Genomic DNA, 9,972 nt, shown 5'->3' with positions numbered 1-9,972 from the left:
TGCGGGCATGATACTCTTATGCGGCAATGGAAGCTCATTCATGCTAATCACCCTCCCTAATCCCTCTCTCCCTAATCTCTCTCTCTCCTGAATCCCCCATTTACACAACTGAGGTGCTTGCATCCGGGGGTGGAATTCCTTTCCAGCTCAGACCCTGCTTGTTTGCCCATTGCCACATATCTAGCCTTGTTGTCGCTGCTCTCTCGTTATTTCAGCAGGTCCACTGCTGGATTATATTTTTTCCACCTGAGGACGACCGCTTGTGTTGCCATCGAAACGTCGTGATTTATTTTATTTTATACCTACGTGACTTTACCGAAAGAACCAAAGAGTATGGTTGTTATTTTTTCCAATAAATAAAATAACAAATAGATTGAAATGCTAATAAAAAGATCTTCATAATTCACACTGGGGATAAAATCAAACATGTTTACATAGAAAGGGGAAAACCTATAATATGTTGGTACTGGCAAAGGAGGTCCCATGATCTTTATATAGTGCTGACACTTCATGGAGATTGTCCAATGCTGTAGTTCATTAACGAAGATACGATCAATTGAGTAATGTGAAATTGTCAACAGGGCACTTGCACATTACAGATTTTGTTTTTATTAAAATGGGGAACCGTTGCAGTGAAGGACAACAAAAAAAGTTTACACTCATTACGTTGCTCCTCTCCACGGAAATCTTTAGTAAAAGGCGAAATATTTATTCGCTTTGAAGAGAAACCAGAGATTACTCTCACCCCTTTGACTGCTCAACCTATTAGCCGACAGAAACCTCTCTCTAGGCTCTGGGGTCCTTCCATTTTCTCACACAAATGAAAATAAATTAATGTATGAAAATATGTATTCATAAGTTGGTGGACATTTAGTTGAATTTGTGTATTTAGTTAGTAATTTAAATCATACTAACATTATATATCTAAAACTGTATTCTAAGTGGATTCCTGGCTGGATTCCTGTCTGACTGGCTGGCGCTTGAACCGTGTTTGTGCGGGCTGATGTCACATCTCCCTCCCCCAGCTACCCTGCACCCAGGATGTGTAGCCCGCACAATGTGTGAGAAAGCCGGAGGTCATGCAAGGCGATGGAGACTTTAAACGACTTTTATTGCCGCCAGCAGCAAAAGCACTGGAAGCGATTTCAATATGAAATACAGTCACCAGCAAACAAATGAAAATAAACGCTACAAATCGACGCGCTGTGGCGCTAAAAGCACCGCTCACAATACCAAAGAAAAGTCAGGTGGTTGTGGTGTCATCGTGCACGCCCTGGTAACGAGCGAGCGCTTCAGAAGGTGAACATGAGGTTGCCGTCCACGCCGGTACAGAGGGCTTTTCTGGATCCCCAGCGTTCAAAGAAGACGTGTACATCACCAACATGTGTGTGGTATGCATGCTCCAGCCGAAGCTGCGCCTTAATAATAATAGTTCAATTTGTAACGCGCGCAAATTTGCAGACGTAGTGGCCGCAACTCAGAGGCGCGGAGCCAAGCTCAGAGTCGCTCGAAAGCATGATTGTAGAGGTGAGTTTTTAAGTCTCTCTTGAAGGAGGCGATTGAGGTGATCCTGCGAATGTGCAGAGAGATATCGTTCCAGACTGTTGGGCCTGCCACCAAGAAGCGGCGCATAGACATGACCATCCTGGATCTTGGTAACAAAAGGAGGTCGTGAGTCGCGCTGCGCAGGCATCTGCCGTGTGCTGAACTGCAAATTGTCAATAATGAAGAAAGGCACGGCGGGCAGGCAGATATGAATGCATCGTGGCAGAGGCAGGCGGTCTTGTATGTGACCCTACTGGCGATGGGTAGCCAGTTGAGAGCACGGAGACAAGCTAGTGAGTTGAGACAGGGATGAGTGTGGGCAATGACGACGCGTGCTAGGTTATTTTGTAGTCTTTGAAGTTTCTTTAGGTTGCCAGCGGAGGTCTGGACTAGGACGGAGTTGCAATAGTCAAGGCGAGACCCAACTATGCAACATGCCAATGTGTTGGCAATTTCAGTAGTGATGAGTGGACGTATGTGTCTGAGAGCCTTCAGGTGAAAGTTACATGAGCTGATGATTTGGTTGGTTTGACGGTCGAAAGATAAAGTTTAATCTAGGATGACACCGAGGTAGCTGAAGTGGTCGGTGAACTTGATGCTGTGACCGAAGATGTGTATGTGTGTTGGGAGTGCTAATGAGTTGAGACGTTGCTTGGTACCTAACATGATGGCCACTGACTTTTTCGGATTAAGGGCTAGGTTGTGTGCAGTGAACCATTGTTGCACGACGGTGGTACATTCCGAGAGCCTCTCGAATCCAGATGCATTGCTAGAATCGATGGTGGTGAATAGAATCGTGTCATCCGTGTATGAGTGATGCTTAACACCGAAGCTTGCGATGAGCCGGCCGATCGGGGAAGTGTAGGCTGTGAAGAGCAGGGGACCTAGTACAGAGCCCTGGGGAACCCCACATAATGCTATTGTTTCAGGCGATGTGGACATGCCCACCCTGACTGAATATTGCCAGTCAGAAAGGTACGAAACTATGCACTTGAGTGCTGAGCCGCATATACCGAAGTCGGATTTCAGGAGGGAAGTAAGGAGTGAATGGTTGATGGTGTCGAAGGCTGACGAAATGTCCAGACTTACAAGTGCAACAGTTGAGCCGGAATCAATGATCGTTAAAATGTCATCGAGCACTCTAGTGAGTGCTGTTTCTGTGGAATAGTTTTGACGGTAAGCTGACTGGAAGCAGCAGTAGTTTGCGGAGGAGGTGACGTGTGGTTTTAGCTGGGGGAGGGCTAGTCGTTCAAGGAGGTTAGAGAGGTTCGAGAGGTTAGTGATGGGACGATAACTAGATGGGTCATCCGGGTCTAGACTTGGTTTCTTTAACAAGGGAGAAATCAGGCCAGGTTTGAGGTTGGACGGATAACACCCCGAAGAGAAGTAGGCATTTGCGATGTTCCTGATCATGATGGCGAGTTCCAGAGCACATTGCTTGAACAAGGAACCTGGGAGCACGTCGAGTGGAGATGACTTCAAATGAAGTGATTCAATTAAAGAGAAAACGTCTTTTGTAGACACCGGCTTTAGCGTAATTAGAAGAGTGTCTGGGTTAGTGCTTACAATTTTAGGTACCATGAGCGGGGTACAATGGTGCGATGTGTCAGTAGACGTGCACGAGTTTGCGACGGTGATTAGCTTGTTGGTGAAGTAAGTATTAAAAGAGGTGGCAAGTTTCAGTGAGGCAAGGGGATCGCTAAGGTGAGGGACCATGGTGCTACCAGGATGTAGAAGGTCTTTGAGGGTTTTCCATAGAAAGCGCGGTTTTCCGGTTGCTTTTTTGATGCGTTCCTCAATGTAGGAGGAACGTGAGACTAGGATCAGTTTGTTAGTTTTCCTGCAGGCGACTCTGTAAGCAAGTCGATCAGCAGGTAGACCACTGCGGGATGCGATACTTTCAAGGCGCCTCCTGGTTCGCTTAGCAATGATGGCATCTCTTGAGAGCCAGTGAGTGTCGTGGGAAGACTGCCTAGGGGTTCGTGATTTTAATGGAGCTAGTTTGTCCAGCGCCGCCCTCATGTCAGCTTCTAGTTGGAGAGCGCAGACGGTTGGATCCGATGATGGGGATAACATTGAAAGCGAATTTGCAAGGAGGTGACGAAAAGCAGAAAACTCAATACCCTTAAAATTACGCAAGTTGCGGGTGAATTTGATGGTGATTGGCTTGGGAAATTGGAGGGAAGAAAGTATCAGGCGGTGGTCGGAGTAACCAGTTTGGAAAACTCCCAGTGCAGTCATGCGTCGGTGCTGGTCAGGTTCCAGAACCAGGTCGAGCATGCTCTCAACGTTTGTTGACGAAGCTCTGGTTGGGCCTGAGTTTGTGATGACCAGGTTATGGCAGGCCAAAGTTGACTCAAGGTGACTATCGATGGAGGCTGGGGTATTGCCGGGGCAATTAAAGTCACCAGTAAGCACGAGCCTGTGAGATGGGTTAGGAATCAGATATAGGAATTCTGAAAGCTCATTTAAGAAGGTGTTGATGCTGCCATCTGGAGGGCGATAGATGGAAATAATGGAAAAGCACTCGTTAGTAGTAAGGGATATGGACTTGACCTCGAAGGTGGCGGGAGCCATTGGTAGATAGAGCTCTTTAATTTTCAAGTGAGCATTGTAAACGACCGCTAAGCCACCACCCCGCTGATTAGTTGCGCGAGGTTTATGAAGAACCTTGTATCCTGGGGGCGCAACTTCCAGAGAGATGGCTGGCGGGGAGTCTTGCCTGCACCAGGTCTCAGTGATAAGCAAAAGGTCGATGTGGTGGTCCGAGATGGTGTCGTGAATCAGGGCTGATTTATTGGTGATGGAGCGTGCCTTGAGTAGGCCGAGGCGGATGTGTGAAGGTAGATGTGAAGATCCATGCAGGTGAGGCGTCGAGGGAATAGAGGAGATGGCTGGTTCGAGGTCGACCTGTGAACGGCGGCCCCTACCACCTCTGCAACCACGGTGCCGATGCAGTCTCCGACGTTGACCTCGGAGAAGCCCAAGGACAGAGAGCGTCCTCAGGAGCGCGGGTTCCAGGTGCAGATGATGAAGAGATGGTGCATGTCGTAGCCCTATTATATCAGCCCGTGCTGCATCGATGGTGCTGATGAAGGGGCCCGGATTCGGGTGGACTCCAATCAGCGGCTCTGCTGCCCTGAGCAGCAAGTCGAGGTGGCGTTGTCCAAGCTCCACGCTGTCAGCAAGCACTTACCCGTACATAGCGGATGCAAACACGCCCGTGTAAACACTCGTTGTGCGTGCACACGGGCGTAGAGAACCACGCAGGCGGGGCGTACAATGGAGCAGCCAGAAGAACACGAGGTCCAGTGGATTAGCTGACCACGCGCTGTGCTCCAGCTCGCAGTTGATGCAGCAGGATGGACGAATCTCGCAGAGCTCCCGTTCACTGGTGGTGCTGGGCAGCAGGTAAGCCAACTCTCTTGTGTTGAGGAGATGACAGTCTGCTTTGCGTTCCCACTCGCTGATGGTGGTGAACATTGGACGGAGCACGTCGAGCTCCACTTGCTGGCGATGCTGGGGCACGCCAAGCTCACACTCGCTGATAGAGGAGGAAGAGGTGCCTTGTGAGGACGTTGCTGGCAGGAACCGTACCCGGGGCGGCTGTTAAGCCGCGCTGCATGAACAATACAGCCAGCGTCCTCCAGCTTCGTGAGTCGAAGCAGCAGGCCTCGTTTACTCGCAATGCCCAACAGCTGTGCGATGCGGCAGTTAAGGCGGGTTGTGTGACACTGCAGTAAACGGCATTTGTCAGCTGTTGTAGCGCCGCGAGGCGTGTGCAGTGAACACGGAGGCGGGCGGGGTTGGGTGCAGTTGATCTGCCGCCACCCAAAACTCGGGCGATGCCAAAGTAATAATGAAAATAATAAAACAAAATAAATTTTATGAAAAATGTAATGGAAGATGAAAGTAAGAAGAGCGGTGGTGATTGAAGAAGGACGAGGGTAAAGTACGAGGTGTGGTTACGGTTGATAAACTGAGAGCGATCCGGAACTGCAGCCAGCTGCGGCGCTGTCGCCATAGCAACCTTAAGCAGGCCTCTGAACACTGGAAGCACAGAGCAGCCATCAGTGTTACCCTCCAGTATATTTTTTCTCGTTCTGTACACCGCCATCTTCGCCTGCGCGAGAGAGCGGAAGTTTGTGAAACAGAGGAAAAAGAGAGCCAAATGGGAATAGGAGAGGCAATGAAAAGTTGCAAACATTAGGAAGGGGGATTACAGAGAGGCAAGGGAGAATGAGATGGGAATGGGAGAGGTGGAAATGTGGAGAACATGGGTGAGAGATAAACAGGGAGAGAGATAGGGAAGTGGGTGAGATCCAATGGAGGGCGGAGTGTAATAGAGATAAAGGTAGAAGATGGAACAGCGAAATAGAGACACAGAGAGAAAGCAAGAAATTGAGAGAAATTGGGATATACAGAACAGAGAAAGGAAGAACATGGTTGAGAAAGACAGGGCACTATATATACGATTCAAAGTTTTGCTGGCTGGCAGGGAGAGAACGTGCAGATTGTTCTTAATTATGAAAATGCTTACCAGTTATCTTTCAACAATCCTGAAATTATATTCATCACAGGAACTTGGTCCGGCTGTTTCAGTTGCTTGAACAAAGCACCCTCTTCTTTCTTTAAAATTGGGGGATAGCGCGAACGCAGTCCCCCAGTACCACAAATTATACAGTCAAGTTTCCCGCATTTGGGGAAATCGCAGGGGTCAACCCACCCGCAGGGCAATGGATAAGCCTCGCCCTGGGAGGACCACCTAAATGATCATGGTGCCTCCCCTGTCAGGTAAGTATGAGTTGAGGTGCCCCCTCTATCCGGATAGTTACCCGATCCCTATTCCTCTACTCTATGGGGTCTCAAGAGCTCTGTTCTCTTTGCTCATAATCGAATTGATGTGAATCACATTTTCACCAAGACAGTGATACTGGATTAACACTCTCGTTTCAAAAGACAATTTGATAAGCAAAGTTGTCACGTGTTACAACAACACTGAGCTGAAGTGTTGATATAATACGTGTAAAACTAAGGTTTTCTGGGTAATATAAGCTTGGGACACCGGGAGAAAAAGTTTTCATATTACAGGTTTCGTTTTAAAATCTAACACAGGATCTTCCACCATCAGTGTCATACACTCTAGCCCTGGTGTGAGAACAGAGCATCGCTGGGGCTCCAAAATGGTTGTCATTTATTCCAATATATAAAATAACGAATAGATTAAAATGGTAATAGAAAGATGGTCATAATTCACACTGAGGATAAACTCAAACATATTTACATAGAAAGGGAAAAACCTATCATATTTTGGTACTGGCAAAGGAGGTCCCATGATGTTTACATAGTGCTGACACTCCATGGAGATTGTCCAATACTGTAGTTCATTAAAGAAGAAGATACGATCACTTGAGGAATATGAAATTGTCAACAGGACACTTGCAAATTACAGATTCTGTTTTTATTAAAATGGAGAGCCCTTCCACTGAAGGGCAACAAAAAAGGGATTTTTTTTTTCTTGGGGAAGTTTATCAGCAGGTCTAAGCTCCGGGATAAGATGAGCAAATACAAATGGAGGAATGAGGCTGTGAGAGGTTTGCGGCTGCAAAGACTCCTGGGAGTGACGGGATACCAGCCAAATTTGACGTCAAGTTCTGGGAGACTATTCAACAGGACTTGTTGCAATTATACAGGGAAATCTTGGCTGATGGACCAGTGCCAGAGTCCATGAGGGGAGTGTTATATCCCTTATAAGTGGAATGGTGGCCCGTAGTGACATCGGGAACTGGCCCCCAATCACGCAGTTGAATACAGATTACAAGATTTTGGCCAAAGTTATTGAAGGCAATTAGGAAAAAAAAGTGGTAGCTGAAGTGACACAAGCAGACTAAAGGGGTTTTTGTGTTATATCACGTACATGCCTCGTTAAATCTGCCACCACCCCACACAGCTAATTCGTAAGGTGTCACGTGAATACATGCCAATTCGTCACGAGTTCAGCATTACCGGTGTGTTGGAGAGTAAATCCACATTTACAATTCAAGGACAACGTTACGCTAGTAATTGCAACCAGCAATAAAGATGTAATGCGAGCAAGGACAGGGTCGGCGCTGCCTCCGCACCACTCACACGGGCCGGTGTATTGGAGAGGCGGAGCCTGGTCGTCGGGGTGAGTGGGGGCGGAGACAGGGGCAGGATGAGAAGGTGGAGTTTGGGTCACGTGAGAGAGGGGATATAATGGAGAGACGGAGGAGGAGCAAGGGGAGAAGAGAGTGAACCACAGAGGGGAGCCACGCTGGCGGTGAAGGGAGAAGTGGCGCCATTGCCACGTGGTCGGGGCCGATAGGCGCACTGGGGTGCAGTGTGCGCGGGCAGCGGAGCGTGCGGGAGCGCACGGAGAGAGAGAGAGCCGGAGCGGGTGTGGGGGACCCGAGGGCAGTGTGGCCCGAGTGGGTGAGGAAGAGCAGACGGAGGGGCCGGAAGAGACGGCGTGACGAGAGCCACACAGAGCGTGCGCGGGGCGTACGGCGACGGAGAGAGAGAGAGAGCCACACGGAGCGTGCGCGGGGTGCACGGCGAGGGTCGAAGCGAGGACCAGCGGGTGCGATGAAATAACCCAATAAAGGACCAACGGAGAGCGACAACTTGTGAAGGAGTCCTTTATTAAAGATGTTCATAAGTTACACTGGGAATACAATTAAACTTTACACAGTGCTGACATTTCATGGAGATTGTCCAATACTGTAGTTCATGAACGAAGTAGATACGTTAGAATTATCAATGTGAAAACTTATCAAAACGACACTTGAAAATAGATTGTTTTTATTAGAATCGGAAGCCCTTCAATTGGAGGGAAACAAAATAGTTTACACACATTACATTGCTCCTCTCCACATACATCTTTCGTAAAAGGCAAATTTTTTATTCGCTTTGAAGAATAACCAGAGATCACTCTCACCCCTTTGACTGTACCCTACTAGCCGACAACAACCTTCTTAAGGCTATTGGGTCCTTCCATTTTCTCACATACATGGAAATAAAATAACTTATTCCAAGATATTACGAGGGGAATATTGTTGCATAAGTTGTTGGACATGGAGTTGAATTCTTGTATTGTTAGTTTTTTTCAAAAACTCACATTATATATGTAAAACTGTTTTCTAAGTGGATTCCTGGCTGGATTCCTGTTTGTCGCGTATGGCCAAGTGCTCGTGCACTGTAATGATGGTACCATGGACACCAGTGGGACGCCGTCAATAGCACCCCATATAGTTGAACCGTGTTTGTGCATGCTCATGTCACATCTTCCTCCCCCACACACACCTTCCACTCCGGATGTGTAGTTCGCACAATATGGGAGAAAGAGGGAGGTGATGGAGTGCAATGGAGAGAGTGGAAGTTCGTGACACAGAGAGGAAATAGAGCTAAACGGGAATAGGAGAGCAACGGAAAGTAACAAACATTAGGAAGAGGCAAGGAAGAAAGATTGGAAAGGGAGAGGTGGTAATGCGGATTGCAAGGGTTAGTGAATTGGGTGAGATACAATGGAGGGTAGAGTGTAATACAGAGATAAAGGTAGAAGAGGTGAGAGGCTTAGAGAAATTGAGACAAAGCAAGAAATCCAGAGAAGTTGGGATATACAGAACAGAGAAGGGAAGAAAATGGTTGAGAAATACAGGGCAGGGACAGAACAAGCAAGTTGCTTGTAATTCTGAAAATGCTTGCTAGTTATCGTTTAACAAATCCTATTATCAAATGCTTTAGCAAATATTTGTCATCAACATCGGAAAAGTGGGTGCTTAGATGAAAGTAACTTCGTTATGCAACAGCAAATTAGTCCACACGTTTCCATTGTCTACATTACATGAGCATTCTTCGATGGCTGCAATAATTGCATCTCCCAACATTTGCTAGAACAAAGAACCGTGTTAAATTGGGGGGGGGGGGGCTAGCATGAAAACAGTCACCCAATCCTACAAATGATACAGTCGAGTTTCCCGCATTTGGGGAAATTGCAGTGGTCAACCCACCCTGCAGTGTTATGGATAAGCCTCATCCTGGGAGGACCACCTAAAATTATCAGTGCCTCCCCTGTCAGGCAAGTTTAATTGAATTAATGTAAATAATAGTTTCACCAAGACAGTGATACTGGATTAAACACTCTTGTTTAAAAGACAATTTAATAAGCAATATTGTCACGAATTACATCACTAAGCTGTTGTCCTGCCGACTCGTAGATGCTCCCACTTCCACATAAAGCGATTCCACCTCTTCTCTCCTGCTGCTCTGGTAATGGTGTTTCCTGGAAGAATGTCACTCCATCAGCATAGCCAGTAGCCAAATTACGTGGTGTGCTCCAGGAAAGGTTCAGCCAGCTCTCTGCTCCCACCGTCAGTGTCCTGATCTTTACATGTCCAGTTCTTACAA

General features: G+C 47.5%; 3 non-coding genes across 3 annotated transcripts; all 3 read right to left on the bottom strand.

Annotated features, from left to right (window-relative positions):
* Positions 1-622: 622 nt before the first annotated feature.
* LOC144723908 (U5 spliceosomal RNA) lies at positions 623-737 on the bottom strand. Its single transcript, XR_013586415.1, has one exon. It is a non-coding gene; the product is annotated as a U5 spliceosomal RNA (small nuclear RNA).
* Positions 738-6,183: 5,446 nt separating this feature from the next.
* Positions 6,184-6,347, bottom strand: LOC144723677 (U1 spliceosomal RNA). Its single transcript, XR_013586258.1, has one exon. It is a non-coding gene; the product is annotated as a U1 spliceosomal RNA (small nuclear RNA).
* Positions 6,348-9,487: 3,140 nt separating this feature from the next.
* On the bottom strand, positions 9,488-9,651 carry LOC144723703 (U1 spliceosomal RNA). The gene has a single exon (XR_013586265.1). It is a non-coding gene; the product is annotated as a U1 spliceosomal RNA (small nuclear RNA).
* Positions 9,652-9,972: the final 321 nt, after the last annotated feature.

This window comes from Lampetra planeri, chromosome 1, assembly GCF_965212315.1.
Source record: "Lampetra planeri chromosome 1, kcLamPlan1.2.h2, whole genome shotgun sequence".
In the NCBI taxonomy this organism is placed as follows: Eukaryota; Metazoa; Chordata; class Hyperoartia; order Petromyzontiformes; family Petromyzontidae; genus Lampetra; species Lampetra planeri.
The sequence above is the reverse complement of the archived record's forward strand: the minus strand, read 5'-3'. Positions and strand labels throughout refer to the sequence as shown.